Source organism: Sapajus apella, unplaced genomic scaffold, assembly GCF_009761245.1.
Source record: "Sapajus apella isolate SASKATOON/1434 unplaced genomic scaffold, GSC_monkey_1.0 scaffold14, whole genome shotgun sequence".
Lineage (NCBI taxonomy): Eukaryota > Metazoa > Chordata > Mammalia > Primates > Cebidae > Sapajus > Sapajus apella.
The window spans coordinates 2,523,844-2,543,124 of record NW_022436954.1 but is presented as its reverse complement, the minus strand read 5'-3'; the positions used below and the strand labels follow the sequence as shown (position 1 = coordinate 2,543,124).

The 19,281-nt window shown below is 48.2% G+C and overlaps 1 long non-coding RNA gene across 1 annotated transcript; it reads left to right on the top strand.

Moving 5' to 3' along the window:
- The first annotated feature begins 2,299 nt into the window (after positions 1 to 2,299).
- Positions 2,300 to 2,509, top strand: LOC116554598. The gene is made up of 2 exons (XR_004270244.1): positions 2,300 to 2,337; positions 2,448 to 2,509. It is a non-coding gene; the product is annotated as an uncharacterized LOC116554598 (long non-coding RNA).
- The last annotated feature ends 16,772 nt before the right edge of the window (positions 2,510 to 19,281 follow it).

The window sequence follows — 19,281 nt, the reverse complement described above, 5'->3', positions numbered from 1 at the left end:
TGTTACCCAGGCTGGAGTGCAATGGCGCGATCTCCGCTCACCGCAACCTCCACCTCCTGGGTTCAGGCAATTCTCCTGCCGCAGCCTCCTGAGTAGCTGGGATTACAGGCACACGCCACCATGCCCAGCTAATTTTTTGTAGTTTTAATAGAGACGGGGTTTCACCATGTTGACCAGGATGGTGTCGATCTCTTGACCTCGTGATCCACCCGCCTCGGCCTCCCAAAGTGCTGGGATTACAGGCGTGAGCCACCGCACCCAGCTTCTTTTTTTTTTTTAAAGATGGGGTTTCACCATGATGGCCAGGCTGGTCTTGAACTCCTGGCCTCAGGTGATCCACCCACCTCGGCCTCCCAAAGTGCTAGGATTACAGGCGTGAGCCACCGCGCTGGGCCCACCCCCTATTTTACCTTCTGTTCTACGAAAGACTTTGGGTCCGCACTAGGGGGTTGACCCAAGGGACTCTGGTCCTTTTGTCAATTTTTATCTTGATTAACCTGGCTATCATACCACACAATTTCAGATCATATTTCTCATTGTAACCATTGCCCTCTGACTTAAAAATTCTCCAAACTGAGATAAATACTGCAAACATGTTTGGAGGCCGTTCATGTGGGCACCACAAGCAAAGGCTCTCTTTGGCCCACTCAACCTTCCATAGTGTTCTATTGAGACTTTTTTTTTTTTTTTTTTTTCAGAGACGGGGTCTCGCTGTGTTGTCCAGACTGGAGTGCAGTGGTATTCACAGGCGCGATCTCACTACTGATCAGCATGGGAATTTTGACCTGCTCTGTTTCCGACCTGGGCTGGTTCACCCCTCCTTAGGCAACCTGGTGGTCCCAGGAGGTCACCATATTGATGCCAAACTTAGTGCAGACACCAGATCAGCATAGCACACTACAGCCCAGAACTCCTGGGATCAAGAGATCCTCCCACTTCAGCCTCCCGAGTAGCTGGGACTATAGGCACGCACCACCATGCCTGGCAAGACCTTTGTTTTTTTTTTTTGGGACGGAGTTTTGTTCTTGTTACCCAGGCATGGTGGTAATGGCGCGATCTCGGCTCCCTGCAACCTCCGCCTCCCGGGTTCAGGCAATTCTCCTTCCTCAGCCTCCTGAGTAGCTGGGATTACAGGCACACGCCACCACGCCCAGCTAATTTTTTGTATTTTTAATACAGACGGGGTTTCACCGTGTTGACCAGGATGGTCTCGATCTCTTGACCTCGTGATCCACCCGCCTCGGCCTCCCAAAGTGCTTGGATTACAGGCTTGAGCCACTGCGCCCGGCCCAAGACCTTTGTTTTAACCCATAATGTTCATGTTATTCGTCTCATTTTTTAATAATCATCTAAAGATGTCCACCCTGCTGGGAATGGTCCCATGGCTCTCTCCTCTTTCTTTTCCTCTAGTTTTTGTAACCTTATATGTTTCTTTATTCATTTGATTTTGTGTGTGTGTGTGTGTGTGTGTGTGATGGAGTCTGACTCTGTCACCCAGGAGGGAGTGCAGTGACAAAATCTCAGCTCACTGCAACCTCTGCCTCTGGGTTCAAGCAATTCTCTCCTGCTTCAGCCTCCCGAGTAGCTGGCGTTACAGGTGTCTGCCACCACACCCAGATAATTTTTTTGTGTTTTTAGTAGAGATAGGGTTTCACCATGTTGGCCAGGCTGGTCTCGAACCCCTGACCTCATGTGATCTGCCTGCCTCAGCCTCCCAAAGTGCTGAGATTACAGTATGATTTTTTTTTTTTTTTTTTTTGGAGACAAGGTCTCACTCTCTCACCCAGGCTGGAGTGCAGTGCTGCAATCATGGCTCACTGCACAGGCTTGACCTCCTGGGCTCAAGAAATTCTATTGCCTCAGCCTCCTGAGTAGCTGAGACTACAGGTGCATTCCTGCCACCATGCCTGGCTAATGTTTTATAATCTATATTTTTTTGTAGAGATGGAGTCCTCCTATATTTCCCAGGCTGGTCTGGAACTCCTGGGCTCAAGCTATCCTCCTGCCTCGGCCTCCCAAATTGCTGGAGTTCCAGGCATGAGCCATTGCACCTGGTTACTTAATTTCTTAATGGCCTTTATCTTTGAGTCTTTTCGTAGCAGGAGCGGCCGAGGGCAACGGATCTCTCTGACGCCGAATACAGGAGGAAGGAAGGAGTTTATTCGGCCGGGAGCAAGGTGGCACAGTTGCCTAACAGCCAAGCTCCCCTAACAAAGGAAGGTTCTGTCTTTATATAGGCTTATACTTTAGATGTTACACGTGGAAGAATCTTAGGTTTATAGCTGAACATATGAAAAGGGTCTCGGTTTACAGTCTCAGGAATTACATATGAAAAGGGTTCAGTTTACAGTCTCAGGGATTATGCATGAAAAGGGTTCAGTTTACAGTCTCAGGAATTACATATGAAAAGGGTTTGGTTTACAGTCTCAGGAATTACATATGAAAAGGGTTCGGTTTACAGTCTCAGGAATTACATATGAAAAGGGTCTCAGTTTACAGTCTCAGGAATTACATATGAAAAGGGTTCGGTTTACAGTCTCAGGAATTACTTATGAAAAGGGTTCAGTTGACAGTCTCAGGGATTACATATGAAAAGGGTCTCAGTTTACAGTCTCAGGGATTACATATGAAAAGGGTCTCAGTTTACAGTCTCAGGAATTACATATGAAAAGGGTTCGGTTTACAGTCTCAGGAATGAAAAGGGGAAGTTTACAGTCTTAGGAATGAAAAGGGGAAGTTGATCTGAGATGCCTGGGTCTCCCTCCTCATTTTGACTCTCCTCCCCTCTGCCTTTCCCCTTCTCTTATTAATTAATTTGTTTTTATTATTATCTGAAGACCCCCAAGGTGAAGCTGAGAGCAAATTCGATAACATTTCTTGGAATGTTGCTGGATTTTACAGCACTGAGGTCACATGAGGTGCTCACGCAGAACATGCCCCTTACACCGGGCATCTTCCATGACATGGGTAATGTGCTTGTCCAGTAGAAACATATTCTGTTCATCACAAGGCCAGCATCAAATGGCTTGTGTACAAATCTGATCAGCTACTCCATCTGGGACATTCCACTTGGCACTTAGAGGGTGGAAGGAACAGCCTCCCTTCTCAGGGCACACAGATCCTACAGGGACTTTCACCCAGTCCAGCAGTCCAGCTGTCCCCTCAGGAGTCACCTTCTGCATGTCTGAATCAGGTACAGCCCCCGTTGATTGTCCCATGGTAAGCTGCGGGTGCTATGTCAACCAAACACACTCTTCCACCCTGCGGCATTTAAAACCGAAGACACTGCTCCCAAATCAGGTACTACTAGAATCCCTGTTCCTAAAGGCTCCCCAGGGAGCCAGTATCGTGGACCCGCACAATGCAGCCCTTCCGCCCCACTCTGCGCCCGGTTTTGGCCATTGCTTGGTTTGGTCTTTTCCCTGTGGACAGCCTTGTTGGTGACCAGAGGTCTCAGAGACACTTAGTGTCGTTCCTGCATAATTCTGCCCTTGGGAGTCAGCTTGAGGCTAGTGGCTCATCATTTCAAAGGCCACCAGGATGGCCAGATAGTGGAAAGTATAGCTGGATTGGTGAGATCAGCTTGCAAATCAGGAATAGATCGTCTCTGGCGTGGACTGAAGGTTTGCTGTCTTCCAAGAGGGAAGGGGCAGGTGGGGATGATACTTCACAGGGCCTGTATCACACAGAGAGTCACATGGATTCAGTAGGTTTGGAGGAATTGCTGTATCTGTTCATAAGGGGGGTTGAGTGTATGTGCAATGGGCAAACATGCGTGTAACATACACATTCCATGTTCACTTTGGGGTGGAGCTCTAGCCTTAAAATGAGGTGGGATTTGGCTCTTTACATCAAAATGTGAGCTATGAGGCTGGGCGTGGTGGCTCACATCTGTAATTCCAGCACTTTGGGAGGCTGAGGTGGGGGGATTGCTTGAGGCTGGGAGTTCAAGACTGGCCTGGGCAACATAACAAAACCCTGTCTCTATAAAAACAAAAAAAAACAATTAAAAAGGAAAAGTGCAGGGCTGGGCACAGAGGCTCACACCTGTAATCCCAGCACTTTGGGAGGCCAAAGTGGGCAGATCGTTTGAGGTTGGGAGTTTGAGACCAGCCTGGCCAACATAGTGAAACCCCATTTCTACTAAAAATACAAAAATTAACTGGGTGTGGTGGCAGGTACCTGTAGTTCTACCTCCTTGGGAGGCTGAGGCAGGAGAACTGCTTGAACCCAGGAGGTGGAGGCTGCCGTGAGCCAAGATCGCACCATCACCTTTCAGCCTGCCCAACTGTGCGAAGTAGAAAAGTTTCTCTTTAAAGTTTTCTTTCTTGTTAAAAAAATAAGTGTGCTAATAACTCTTTGTGAAGCCCTATCCTACATAGCTGTTAGACATGCCATGCTTACAGGCACGTAGTACATTCTATGTCCTTGTACTTTAACCAAGATATCTGTGCTGGACGTGCTCACAGGCATGTCGCAGCTCTCCATGGGTTTTACCTGTTTAGAAAAGTTTTAAGTTGTAGCCAATCGGGTTTTAGTTTAGATTGGGAGGTCTGGCTGCAGCCAACGGAGATCAGACACAGCAGTGAGGACGACCCCAAAAGCATAAGGGATAAATTTGTGTGTTTTCCTTTGTTCATTCTCTTCTTGTGGCAAGATGGCTAGTGAGGGTACCCTTCCTGTGGTCCAGGAAGTAAAAATTGCGCGGCTAAAAAATCCTCTGTCTCAGTGCTAATTTTTCCTTACAGCACTGAACGTCTATTTCCAACACTGACAGAACCACCATCTGAGAAAAAAAACAAAACAGGAAGGGTATGGAGGGCATGGCCACATTCTTTTGAGGTGTTGGTGAGCATTCACTGAATCCACGGGCTGCGTGTGAAAAGGCGGAGGTAGGGGAAGGATCCAGTATCTATTCTTCCGGAGCTGAGTAAAACTGCACTTCACATAAGATAAATACAGAGAGGAGAAAGAAGTCAAATCTGCATTGAGCTGGGTGGCGATGGGGAGGCCACTTCTGGTCTCCTTGCTGGTGAAGATAAGCTGTTAGTTGACATTGCCAGGGTGGCCTCTCTCCTCCTGTGGCCTCTTGTCTTATTGCTCTGTGTTAGGAACACAAGGAAAGGCAGGTTTGTGTCACTTGGCTTCCCAGCTTAGCTCTTCCCTTTGGCATCGTAGGTTTGGGGTCTCCAAATTTCATTTTCCTTTCACAATTCTGACAACAATTTGGGGAAAACACACTGTGTTTCTCTACTTCTGACACCAGATGTGGGCGTTTATTTCCACACCAAGTGGTTCTCCAAATACCAGCCGAGTGGTCCTACAGTTTCATCCAGCGCTGACCCTGTCAGCACCGACCCCACCGGTGAAGCTCAGTCCCACAGACCGCACCCGATTCAGAAGTCAATCCCAAGTCCAAGCTCAGGCCTCCGGTACTGCCTGTCAGTTGGGGGTTCTCATGGCACTCCCCTAATGGTCCATTGTTTGCTAGAGCAGCTCACAGAACTCGGAGACACTTCAGGGATTTACATGGGTAACCCCCCACTTGGGCACCGAGGAAGGAGAGCGGTGCAAACCCCAGGCACAATCAGTGCCTGAAGAATATCTTAGTTTATAGTGTTATTGCTCAGCTATTTCCTTTACATAATCCTTTATATACAATCATATTTACTTTATAGCATTAGTACCTGAAGTATAACTTACTGCTTGCTATATCTAGATTATATATATATAATCATACTTAGTTCCATATAATCTTTCTATATAATCACACAGGTATTGCAGTCGAAGCTGTACCGACACATTTAGTGCTGATTTATAGAATCCTTCCATAGAACCATATAGTAGTCTGTAGTAGGAGGAATGCCTAGAGCAGTCACAGCACAGAAGCAGTACATGGGAAAACAGCCAGACCAGGACGAGAACCAAAGACCCAGGCGGTGGCGTCCCTGCCTGAAAGGGCATACTCTGTATGGCAGGCTTGGAGCAAGTGTCTCTCCTCCTGATAAAGGAGTTGTAGCACCTTGCATCCAGTTCCTGTGGAAAGTCGGCCTCGGGCCTGAGATCCCGCAGATAACTAGGGAGAAGAACCCCTCTGTGTGACCAGTCACGGCGTCTGTGCACCCTGTCAGTCTTTTCTCACTTCTGTGATAGGGCAAATCATCCTCCCGTAAATATCTTAAGAGAAGAGCACAAGTCTGCCAGCTCCCACTACATTGGCTTACAGTATTCTATCAGAAATCCTTTGAAGTCTCCAGCCCCTATTAAGAAGTGTTGCGCGGGACACCTGTTACACACAGCCCACCTCCTTGCCTCGGTGACCTAATGGGGGTGGACCCCTTTTCTGTACATGACCCTCTACTACTACGCACGGCCCACCTCTCTGCCCAGGTGACATAATGGGGTGGTCCCCTCGATTGTGACTCACGTGATTATGTATGCCCTATCACTAAGCCTATAGGTGATGACCTCACTCACGACCCTGCCCCCTGCTTGTACCTAATAAATACAGATGCTTCTGGACGTTCGGGGCCTCACCTGTCTCCACTCATAGGTGGTGTGGCCCCTGAGTCCAGCTGCTCTTCTCCAGTTCTTCAGTGTCCTGTCTCTTTACTTCTCGGATCATGCACCCCTACACAGCATAAGGGACACCCCATGACCTTGTGGGGTCCATAGTCCTACAGATTTATTATAAAGGATACAAACTCAGGAACAGCAAATGGAATGGACGCACAGGCAGGGTGTGCTGGGGCGGGGCTAGGATGGTGCGTCCACGTCCGCTCTGGGCACGCCACCTTCCCACCATCTCCACCTGCTCTGCATCCTGGAAGCTCATCCGATCTAGTTGTTCAAGAGTTTTTGTAGTGCTGAGGGTAGCAGCTCATGCCTGTAATCCCAGCGCTTTGGAAGGCCAAAGCAGGAAGATCCCTTGAATTCAAGAGTTCCGAACCAGCCTGGGCTACATATGGAGACTTCTCTATACAAAAAATTAAAAAGCCAGGGAGATAGTGGGCCTCAGTGACAGAAACTGAAAAATAAAAATAAAAAATGAGACAGATCTCTCTCCGTGGCCCAGGCTGGAGTGCAGTGGCACGGTCTTTGCTCACTGCAACCTCGGCCTCCTGGGTTCAAGCGATTCTCCTGCCTCAGCCTCTCAAGTAGCTGGGATTACAGATGCCCACTACCACTCCCAGCTAATTTTTTTGTATTATTAGTAGAGAGGGGGTTTCACCATGTTGATCGGGCTGGTCTCGAACTTCTGACCTCAGATGACCCCCCTCCTTGGCCTCTCAAAGTGCCGGGATTATTGGTGTGAGCCACCACGCCTAGCCAGAAAAGTTTTATAGAGTTTAACCTCTTGTTGCCACCCCCTTCCTTGCTGGAGGTTAGCAGGAGGCGCTGAAGGTTCCAGCCCTGGAGTTCCTTGGTCTTTCAGGTGACTGCAAACCCTCCCTTATCCGCGGCTATTTGGGGGCCCTACCCTAATTTAATCTCATTAGCGTAAACTCAGCGGTGATCAGAAGGGCACAGTGTGAATTACAAGAGACAGTCCTACCACTCTGGAAATTCCAAGGCTTTTACGTGCTCTATGCCAAGGACGGGGGACAAAGGCCCAGTACATTTCGCATTCCTCCACGGTTGTCTAATGTGCGCCAGTTTGTGTGTGTGTGTGAGCAAATGATCAAACGTCACAGAGTAAAGCATCTGAGGGTCAGGGCTTATTTGCTATGGTTGCAGAATGTACCCTGTCCTGACAAACACACCAGGGGATTCTAAAGCGCAGTCGGGGACCTGGTGCGGTGGCCCAGACCTGTCATCCCAGTATGTTACACGGCCCAGGAGGGAGGGCTGCTTGAGGATAGGAGTCTGAGACAAGGCTGGACAACATAGTGAGACCCCATCTCTATAAAAAAAAATACAAAAATTAGCCGGGTCTGCGCAGGAAGTGGGTCGAAGGGCACCCAGATTTCAGGGGGTGCTTCTCTTATCTTTGTGAGCCACGGCAAGCTTGTGGCCAGTCTTGGAAGTGGCTGAGGCCCCAGGAGTCTGAGGCCCCCAGGGTGTCGAGATGCTGGGTGACAATCACAAGCAGCTGTTGCACCTGCTGGGCCCCCGATACAGCCCCTTCCTGGATCTTTTAGACAACACTGAGCCCCGCCCGCATTGCAGGACTTAGGTGTGGTCCCAGCTACTAGGGAGGCTGAGGCGAGTGGATCTTGAGCCCAGAAGTGGGAGGTTAATGGTGAGCTATGATTGTGCCACTGTGCTCCAGCCTGGGTGACAGAGCAAGACCCCTTCGCTAAAATAAAATAAACGGAAATAAAGTGCAGCTGGGGTTAGACTCGCCAGAACCCCTATACAGTTCAGTTTCTTTCTTTCTTTTTTTTTGAGATGGAATCTCACTCTGTTGCCCAGGCTACAGTGCAGCGGTGCAATCTCGGTTCACTACAACCTCTGCCTCCTGGGTTCAAGCGATTCTCCTGCCTCAGCCTCCCGAGTAGCTGGGATTACAGGCACACACCACCACACTTGGCTAATCTTTGTATTTTTAGTAGAGACAGTGTTTTACCATGTTGATGAGGCTAGTCTCAAACTCCTGACCTTGTGATCTGCCCGCCTCGGCCTCCCAAAGTGCTGGGATTACAGGTGTGAGCCACCACGCCCAGCCTGTGCAGTTCAGTTTCTTCATGTGTAAGATATGAAAAGTCCCAGAGCCTGTCACAGGGCTCTTCCTAGGAAGGGTTGAGGGGAATAGCATAGGTTGCGGCTGGCCCGGTGCTCTGCACACAGAAATGCTCAGCAAACACCACTGCAGGCTCCGTCAGCGCTCAGGGACCTTCCTACCCTCTGGACCCAGAAGCACTGGGCACCACACTCTCTTTTCCTTTTTTCTTTTCTTTTTCTTTCTTTCTTTTTTTTAGACAGTGTCTCACTCTGTCACCCAGGCTGGAGTGCAGTGGTGCACTCTTGGTTCACTGCAGCCTCCATCCCCCAGGCTCAAGGGATCCTCCCTCCTCAGCCTCCCAAGTAGCTGGGACTACAGATGTGCACCACCACACCTGGCTAATCTAACAAAATTTTTTTAGAGAACAACTCTCCCTAAGTTGTCCAGACTGGTCTCGAACTCCTGAGTTCAAGAGACCCACATGCTTCAGCTTCCCAAAGTGCTAGGATTACAGGTGTGAGCCACCGTGCCTGGCCTTTTCCTCTTTTTTTAAATTTTTATTTTTGAGACAGAGTTTCGCTCTTGTTGCCCAGGCTGGAGTGCAGTCGCATGATCTCGGCTCACCACAACCTCCGCCTTCTGGGTTCAAGCCATTCTCCTGCCTCAGCATCCCAAGTTGCTGGGATTACAGGCATGCGCCACCACGCCCAGCTAATTTTTTGTATTTTTAGTAGGGATGGGGTTTCTCCATGTTGGCCAGTCTGGTGTGGAACTCCTAACCTCAGGTGATTGGCCCACCTTGGTCTCCCAAAGTGCTGGGATTACAGGCATGAGCCACCACACCCGGCTACTTTTAAAATTTTATTGCAAAAAAAAAAAAAAGAAAGAAAAAAGAAAAAAAGATGCCTAAGGCCGGGCGCGGTGGCTCACGCCTGTAATCCTAGCACTTTGGGAGGCCGGGGCGGGTGGATCACCTGAGGTCAGGAGTTCAAGACCAGCCTGGCCATCAGGTGAAACCCCATCTTAAAAAAAAAAAAAAGAAAAAAAAATTTATTGCACTGTGGTTTGTATTAATTTTTATTTTTGAGGCAGAGTTTCATTCTTGTTGCCCAGTCTGGAGTTCAATGGCTAGATCTCGGCTCATCGCAACCTCTACTTCCCGAGTTCAAGCGATTCTCCTGCCTCAGCCTCCCTAGTGGCTGGGATTACAGGCATGCACCACCACGCTCCGCTAATTTTGTATTTTTAGTACAGATGGGGTTTTTCCATGTTGATCAGGCTGGTCTCGAACTCCTGACCTCAAGTGATCCGCCGGCCTCAGCCTCCCAAAGTGCTGGGATTAGGGGTATGAGCCGCCACGCCCGGCTTCCTCTTTTTTCTTTTGACTTGTCACCCAGGCTGGAGTGCAGAGGGGTGAACACAGCTCACTGCAGCCTCGCTCTCCCTGGCTCAAGCGATCCTCCCTCCTCAGCCTCCCAAGTAGCTGAGACTATAGTCGTGTACCACCATGCCAGGCTAACTTTTGTATCTTTTATAGATATGAGGTTTCTCCATGTTGCCCAGGTTGGTCTTGAACCCCTGAGCTCAAGCGATTCACCCATCTGGGCCTCCTGCAGTGCTGGGATTGTAGGTGTGAGCCCCTGTGCCCAGTTTTCTGTGTTCCTTTGTCTACTCAGGGCAAGGACTGCATCCTCTCACCCTTTGACCATTTCTTCTTTGTCCTGCTGACTCCATGGCAGGCCTCGAGTCATGTGATTTTATTTTACACAGCTGTGCTCCATCCCTCCATCAGCTCCTCCAAGCGTTGGCCTGGATCCCAAGGGAGGACCTCTGAGTCTCCTGGTAGCATCACCTGGAGGAAGGAAAGAAGGAAGCCAGGTGGTGCCTTTCAGGGACACAAGTCAACTAGGGCTTGTGCACCAACTCTGGTCTCTGCCCCAGGAGCCAGGGCCTTGGCTCTGCAGAGCCGGTCACCGGAAGAGGCATCCACTCAGGAAGTGGGTCGAAGGGCACCCAGCCTTCCGAGTGTGCTTCTCTTATCTCTGTGAGCCACCGCAAGCTTGTGGCCTGCCTTGGAAGTGGCTGAGGCCCCAGGAGTCTGAGGCCCCCAGGGTGTGGAGATGCTGGGAGAGAATCACAAGCAGCTGCTGTCCCTGCTGGGCCCCTGATGCAGCCCCTTCCTGGATCTTTTAGACAACACGAGTCCCGCCCACGTTGCAGGACAATGACGTGTTTGATGCCTCCAGAGCTATGCCTGGCCTGTCTAGGACTCAGTCTCTTCTGCAAAGCTTCTGGGGCATCAGTCTTACGGGACACTGACCTTCCTGAGTTGGCCCAGGATCCCACTGACATCTGCACCTCACTGGAGGAGCAATACCAGCCCCTCCTTGGGAACTTGGAAACCAACCCCTGGCTCATCAGCTGCGTAGCATTAGGGAGTCGGAGAGACCACTCATCCATTCATTCATTCATAGAGTGCTAACCGCATGCCTATGGCGGTAGTTGATGCTGAGTGTACATGAATGAATAAAATCGATAGATGCCCCCTCCCAGAGCTGACAGCCTAGCGGGGCAGGGAGGAAGATGGGAAACCCATGAACATATGAATACACATTTGCTGCCCAGGAAGGGACAGACAGGGAGCCGACAGTGACCCGGGGAGACACCTGCTGAGATGGAATGGTCTGGGCCCCGTCCAAGCTAGAAGGGAGGAGCTATAACAGCCACACACTTATTTCAGCAGGGCACGGTGGCTCACGCCAAAAATCCCAGAACTTTGGGAGGCTGAAGTGGGTGGATCACTTGAGGCCAGGAGTTTGAGATCAGTCTGGGCAATAAGGTGAAACCCCATTTCTACTAAAACCACAAAAATTAGCTGAGCATGGTGGCACATGCCTGTAATCCCAGCTACTTGGGAGGCTGAGGTATGAGAATTGCTTGAACCCGGGAGGCAGACGTTTCGGTGAGCTGAGATCTCGCTCCAGTGAGACGCTGTGTCAAAAAACAAAACAAAACAAAAAAAACAAAAACAAAAAAAACCACATTTCATATTCAGAAAAATATTCTAACTCAATTAATTAATTATATATTTTTCTGGAGATGGAGTCTCACTCTGGAGTGCAGTGGCACAATCTCAGCTCACTGCAACCTCCACCTTCCAGGTTCAAGCAGTTCGCTTACCTCGGCCTCCTGAGTAGCTGGGATTACAGCTGTGCATCACCATTCCCAGCTATTTTTTTTTTGTATTTTTAGTAGAGACGGGATTTCACCATGTTAGCCAGGCTGGTCTTGAACTCCTGACCTCTGGTGATCCACCCACCTCGGCCTCCCAAAGTGCTGGGATTGCAGGCGTGAGCCAACGCACCTGGCCTCTAACTTAATTTAAATTTTTAAATCATTATTATTTTTAGAGACAGGATCTTGCAATGTTGCCCCTGCTGGACTCAGAACTCCTGGGCTCAAGGGATCCTCCCGCCTTAGCCTCCTGAGTGGCTGGGAGCACAGGCTGCATCTTATCTCGTTAAGACTTGCTATGCTTTGAATGTCCCTTTGGAAGGGGAAGTGTGCCTTCCGCCCGCTGAAGATTTGCTGAAAAGCAAATGACAAAAGGCAAATTAATAGGAGAAAAGGCATATAAATGTGTTAATGTGGGTGAAGGAGACTCACGCCATGACTACCACAACCCCGCAATGGGGTACAGAAGCGTGTACCCCTTATTCCTAGGGGAGGGAGGAGGTAGGGAATGCAGACAGTTCTTCTGAGGGGCAGCAAATGGTTATTAGGGAAAAAGAATGGACCCGGGAGGCAGAAATTAACTTGTCTTAATTAATGATTAATTAATAAGTAAAGGATTCTCTCTGGAATCTGAATGAGCCCGAGAGGCAGGCACCATCTGGTGGAAAGGCTTTTCAAGTGCGGGCGCATCTTCAGACCTCTTCTCTGTCACAGTGAGGTAACAGGGAGGGGATAGGAGGGCACTAATGGAATGTCTAAAAGGTAGTTTGAGGTCAAAACCAGATGGCATTTAGAATTTGAAATTTGATTTTGGGAAATTTGTCAAATATAAAAGGTTTAAAACATTTGATATCAACATAAGAAAGGTTTAAAACACTTGATCAAAATAGAATCACAGGTCACTGTAAAATAATAGCCATTCATTTAGCCAAAAGGACAATGAAAAGATTTCAGAAAGCAAAATCTTCACTTTTTGATAGAGAAGAGATTCAGGTTTCTAAACAATCAAAAGACCTAACACAGACAGTGAGAGGCACGTTCTGACCACCCCCCCCCCTTTTTTTTGGCAGTTTACTGAAAAGGTGAAGAAAAAATTTACTATTTCTTAATACCATGTGAAAATCCTGTTCAAAAGAAAACAAGTTCTACCTTTGCATTGGTATATTATTAACGTTAAAACTAATTTTATTTTATTTTTTGTTATGAAGTTTTGCTCTGTTGCCCAGGCTAGAATGCAATGGTGCAATCTCAGCTCATTGCAGCCTCCACCTCCCAGGTTCAAGTGATTCTCCTGCCTCAGACTCCCCAGTAGCTGGGACTACAGGGGCCTGCCACCATATCTGGCTAATTTTTGGTTTTAGTAGAGACGGGGTTTTTCCATGTTGGCCAGTCTGGTGTGAACTCCTGACCTCAGGTGATTAGCCCACTTTGGTCTCCCAGAGTGCTGGGACTCCCGGCATGGGAAAAAGGAGCAAACCCCCCCCAAAAAAAAAAAAAAAAAAAAAAAAAAAAATAGATCTTAGGCCGGGCGCGGTGGCTCATGCCAGCACTTTGGGAGGCGGAGGTGGATGGATCACGAGGTGAAGAGATTGAGACCATCCTGGCCAACATGGTGAAACCCCGTCTCCATTAAAAGTAGAAAAAATTAGCTGGGCGTGGTGGTGCATGCCTGTAATCCCAGCTACTGGGGAGGCTGAGGCAGGAGAATTGCTTGAACCCGGGAGGCGGAGGTTGCAGTGAGCTGAGATTATGCCACCCAGCCTGGACAACAGAGCAAAACTCCTGTCTCAAACAAAACAAAACAAAAATAGATCCCTCCAATCTTAATCAGCTTTGACCACACAAGATTTCCATAAACCGTTTTTGTTTTTGTTTTTGTTTTTTAAAAAGAGACGGGGTCTCGCTATGTTGCCCGGGCTGGAGTGCAGTGGTATTCACGGGTGCGATCCCACTACTGATCAGCATGGGAGTTTTGACCTGCTCTGTTTCCAACCTGGACTGATTCACCCCTCCTTAGGCAACCTGGTGGTTCCCCGCTCCCAGGAGGTCCCCATATTGATGCCAAACTTAGTGCAGACACCCAACCGGCATAGCGCATTGCAGCCCAGAACTCCTGGGCTCAAGCAATCCTCCCACCTCAGCCTCCCGAGTAGCTGGGATCACAGGCGCGCGCCACCGCGCCCGGCCCATAAACCTTTTATAACCTCTCACAAAAACGTTTTTGATTTGCTTTCTCCAACTTTCTATATCTATTGTTTTATTTATCATTTTTTTTTATTTTTAAATAACCTGTAAACTAGACAAAATTACTTTAACGAAACTGCATTCTCCAGTTTTTTTGTAACTCTCCTTATGAAAAACACACCACGCCCTACTTTCTCTGTACACTTTGCATAGAGAATTTGTTTTTGTTTTATCTGGTAGGGTGGTTTTTTTTTTTGCTTGTTTGTTTGTTTTGGGAGACAGGGTCTCACTCTTCTGCCCAGGCTGGAGTGCAGTGGCATAATCATGGCTCACTGCAGCCTCAACCTCCCAGGCTCAAGCCATCCTCTTGCCTCACGTTCCTTACTAGCTAGGACTACAGGTGTGCACCACCATACCCTGCTAAGTTTTGTATTTTTTCTTGTAGAGATGGGATTTGGCCATGTTGCACAGGCTGGTCTTGAACTCCTGGGCTGAAGAAATCCTCCTGACTCAGCCTCCCAAAGTGCTGGGATCACAGGCAAGAGCCACTATGCCTGGCTAATAGTGTTTTTTTTTTTTTAATTTTTTTTTTTTTTAACAACAGGAGTTACCAATTCAAGATGATTTTTTTTCTTTTTGTTTTAATTTTGTTTTCTTTTTAAATAGAGATGGGGTGTCACTATGTTGGCCAGGCTGGTCTCGAACTCCTGACCTCAGGTGATCCACCCATCTCGGCCTCCTAAAGTGCTGGGATTACAGGCGTCAGCCATCATGCCCGGCCTTTTTTTTTTTTCTTCTTATGTTTTTTGAGATGGAGTCTCACTGTCGCCCAGGCTGGAGTGCAGTGGCGGGATCTTGGCTCACTGCAACCTCCACCTCCTGGGTTCAAGCAATTCTTCTGTCTCAGCCTCCTGAGTAGCTAGGACTACAGGTGAGTGCCACCACACCCAGCTAATTTTTTTTTTTTTTTTGTATTTTTAGTAGAGACGGGGTTTCACCATGTTGGCCAGGATGGTCTCTATCTCTTGACCTGATGACCTGCCTGTCTTGGCCTCCCAAGGTGCTGGGATTATAGGTGTGAGCCACTTCACCAGGCCATGCCCGGCCAGTAGTTTTAACTACATGTGTTAACTATAGTTTTAACTCTTAGTAACCCTAAATTCCAGTGAAAAACCTAGGGGGTGAGCAATTTTAATTGTTAGGTACCAGGTTCATAGCCCACAACAGAGGACAGAGCTGTGAGGACAGTGCCTGGAGATTCCAACCCCTCCCAGCCTCGTCAGGAGGCAGAGCTGGGCCAGGGAGGATGGGACGATACTGGGCTTGGTTCTGCTCTGCAGCAGGTGGCCGAGGCACTGAGGACCACATATGTCCCCAGGACTCACCATGGCCACCTCTCTAAAGCCTAGAATCTAAAAGCTTAAAATAAAAAACATGAGGTCATAGACAAACAAGTATTAAAAACGTCATAGAAGCAACAGTTTTAGATCTTAAAACATCTAGCAGAGATGGTGTAAATTAGTCTGACCTATAGACCCAGGCAGAAAGGTCTGAAATTCTCCAGACATTCTTATCTTATTCTACCAAAAGTTATTTAAAAATTTTTTAATTTGTTTTATTTTTTAGTCTTTTATGTTTCTTTTTTTTTTTTTTTTTTTTGAGACGGAGTTTCACTCATGTTACCCAGGCTGGAGTGCAATGGCGCGATCTCGGCTCATCGCAACCTCTGCCTCCTGGGTTCAGGCAATTCTCCTGCCTCAGCCTCCTGAGTAGCTGGGATTACAGGCACGCACCACCATGCCCAGCTAATTTTTTGTATTTTTAGTAGAGACGGGGTATCACCATGTTGACCAGGATGGTCTCGATCTCTTGACCTCGTGATCCACCCGCCTCAGCCTCCCAAAGTGCTGGGATTACAGGCTTGAGCCACCGCGCCCGGCCTAGTCTTTTATTTTTCAACTACTTTCTGTGAAGTTTTATAATTTTAAATAGAGATAGGGTCTTTGTGTTGCCTAGGCTGGTCTCAAACTCCTGACCTCAAGCAATCCTCCCACTTCAGCCTCCCAAAGTGCTGGGATTACAGGTGTTAGCTACCATGTCTGGCCACCTACAGTTTTGAAACTACTTTCTTTTTTTTTTTTTTTTTTGAGATGGAGCCTCGTTCTGTCGCCAGGCTGGAGTGCAGTGGCATAATCTCGGCTCACTGCAACCTCCACCTCCCGGGTTCAAGCAATTCTCCTGCCTCAGCCTCCCGAGTAGCTGGGACTACAGGCGCACGCCACCACACCCAGCTAATTTTTGTACTTTTAGTAGAGACGGCATTTCACCATGTTGGCCAGGATGGGCTCAATCTCTTGACCTTGTGATCCGCCCGCTTCGGCCTCCCACAGTGCTGGAATTATAGGCGTGAGCCACCGCGCCCGGCCTTGAAACTACTTTCATTTATCAAAGATTACTAAAGTCCTGTGAACCTGAAAAGCATTTAGGCTTATTATTATTATTATTATTTTTGAGATGGAGTTTCGCTCTTGTTGCCCAGACTGAAGTGCAATGGCACAGTCTTGGCTCACCACAACCTCCGCCTCCCGGGTTCAGACGATTCTCCTGCCTCAGCCTCCCAAGTACCTGGGATGACAGGCGTGTGCTATGACACCAGACTAATTTTTTGTATTTAGTAGAGACGGGGTTTCACATGTTGGTCAGGCTGGTCACAAACTCTGACTTCAGGTGATCCACCTGCCTCCACCTCCCAAAGTGCTGGGATTACAGCCTTGGGTTGATCAACTAATGAGCACTTATGTATTTGTAAGTCAGTTTGGTACCATGTAGACAGTATCCCAACAGGCATGTGTATAAACATGTATTAATGCAAATACTGAGAAACACAAATCTTATAGCTTTAAAAAATTTTAACCACAAGACAGGCAAAACTCACTGGTTTAAAAGGACAGTTACACTAAATTATGCCACTCACTGTAAATGGAACAAGTTATAGCTGAAACGCTTACAGAGTTATTGAGAAAACAGGATAGCAAATTTATATTTCATTCAAAGCACAAAGAAAATGTAAGCTTTTGAAAAGGAGCTTAAGGGCCGGGCGTGGTGGCTCACGCCTGTAATCCCAGCACTTTGGGAAGCCGAGGCGGGTGGATCAGAGGTCAAGAGATCGAGACCATCCTGGTCAACATGGTGAAACCCCGTCTCTACTAAAAATACAAAAATTAGCTGGGTGTGGTGGCGTGTGCCTATAGTCCCAGCTACTTGGGAGGCTGAGGCAGGAGAATTGCTTGAACCCGGGAAGTGGAGGTTGCGGTGAGCTGAGATCGAGCCATTGCACTCCAGCCTGGGCAACAGAGCAAAACTCCATCTCAAAAAAAAAAAAAAAAAAAAAGAAAAAAAGAAAAGAAAAGGAGCTTATTGTGTTAGAGGAAGATTAAAAATGACTACCATTTTTAATCTTGAATTAAAAATGAAAACCAAAGTAACAAAAATCATAGGCTTTCACTACAGGATTTTATAAAGAGACCAATCGCATTTAGATAGTTAACTTGTGGCCAGGCATGGTGGCTCATCCCTGTAATTCCAGCACTTTGGGAAGCTAAGGCGGGGGGATCACTTAAGTCCGGGAGTTTGAGATCAGCCTGGGCAACATAACGAGATCCCATCTCTATTTAAAAAAAAAAAAAAAAAAAAAAAAAAAAAAAAGAGCTGGGAGCAGTGGCTTATGCCTGTAATCCCAGCTACTCAGGAGGCCGAGGCAGGAGAATCACTTGAACCCGGGAGGTGGAGGTTGAGGTGAGCCAAGAAAAAAAAGGAATGCTGGGTGCTGTGCCTCATCCCTGGAATCCCAGCACTTTGGGAGGCTGAGGTGTGCAGATCACTCGAGCCCAGGAGTTTGAGACCCGCCTGGGTAACATGTCCAAACCCCATCTCTACCAAAAAATATTAAAAAAATTAGCCGGGAGTGATGGTGCATGTCTATAGTTCATATTCCTAGCTCCTTGGGAGGCTGAGGCGAGAGGATTCCTTGAGCCCAGGAGGTGAAGGTTGCAGTGGGTCAGGAAAGGCCACGTACAACATGTATTTGTGTGTAAATGGATACATAGTTTCTAGTTTAATCTCTGTTTTCCAGCTGGACCAGAGCTCAGGGTGGAGCCCATTAACAACCAGGACCAACAAAGCTTTTGCAGTTTCCCCGGGCTGGATACTTACTATGTGAAAGGCGGGTGTAGCTGGAGGGCAGAGCATCTAGACCCCCAGAAACAAAGGATTCCATGTTTACACTGAAACTTGGGTCCCCAGTAAGAAGGAAATGCTCCAGGACCAGCTTTCATAGAGCTTCCATAAGCACCTCACTGCAACGACATTCCCCCAAGGCTGATGTGAGGCCCAGTGCCAATCAGTGTCTTCTGTGATCAGCCCATCACCACGGGAGCCTTATTCCTCTGTGGTGCTTCCAGTGCGTCCAAGTGTTCAAACCGTGCCTGCCTCTCTTCCCTTCCTTCCTCCCCTCCCTCCCTTCCTCTCTCTTTTTCTATTTTCCCTCCTTCCTTCCTTTTCTTTTCTCCCTCCCTTCCTTTTTCTTTCTTTCTGTTTTTCCCTCCATCTCTCCCTCCCTGCTTCCTTCCTTCCTTTTTTCCTTCCTCTTTCTTTCTCTCTTTCTCTTTCCCTCTCCCTCCTTTCTTTCTTTCGGGGAGTCTTGCTCTGTCACCCAGGCTGGAGTGCAGTGGTGCAATCTCGGCTTACTGCAACCTCCACCTCCCAGGTTCATGTGATTCTCCTGCCTCAGCCTTTCCAGTAGCTGGGATAACAGGCACGCGCCACCACACCTGGCTGATTTTTGTATTTTTAGTAGAGACGGGGTTCCACCATGTTGGCCAGGCTAGTCTTGAACTCCTGACCTAAGGTGATCTGCCTGCCTCAGCGTCCCAAAGTGCTGGGATTACAGACGTGAGCCACCGCGCCCGGACTCAAGCCGTGCCTTTCTTACAGAGAGGCACAAAGAAATGAGAAGCCCCTGCAGGAAAAACTATTCGCTGCAGCCACTGTCAGCCACCTCCAAAGCTGTAGCCCTTGCCAGTGACTTGCCAGCCACCGCACACGCAGGTGTCAAGCGCTCTCACAGTACATGGTAATCCTTGGTATCTCAAAAGCCAAAGAGATCTGGCAACTTAATGCAAGGCAGCAGTGCTTTAGAC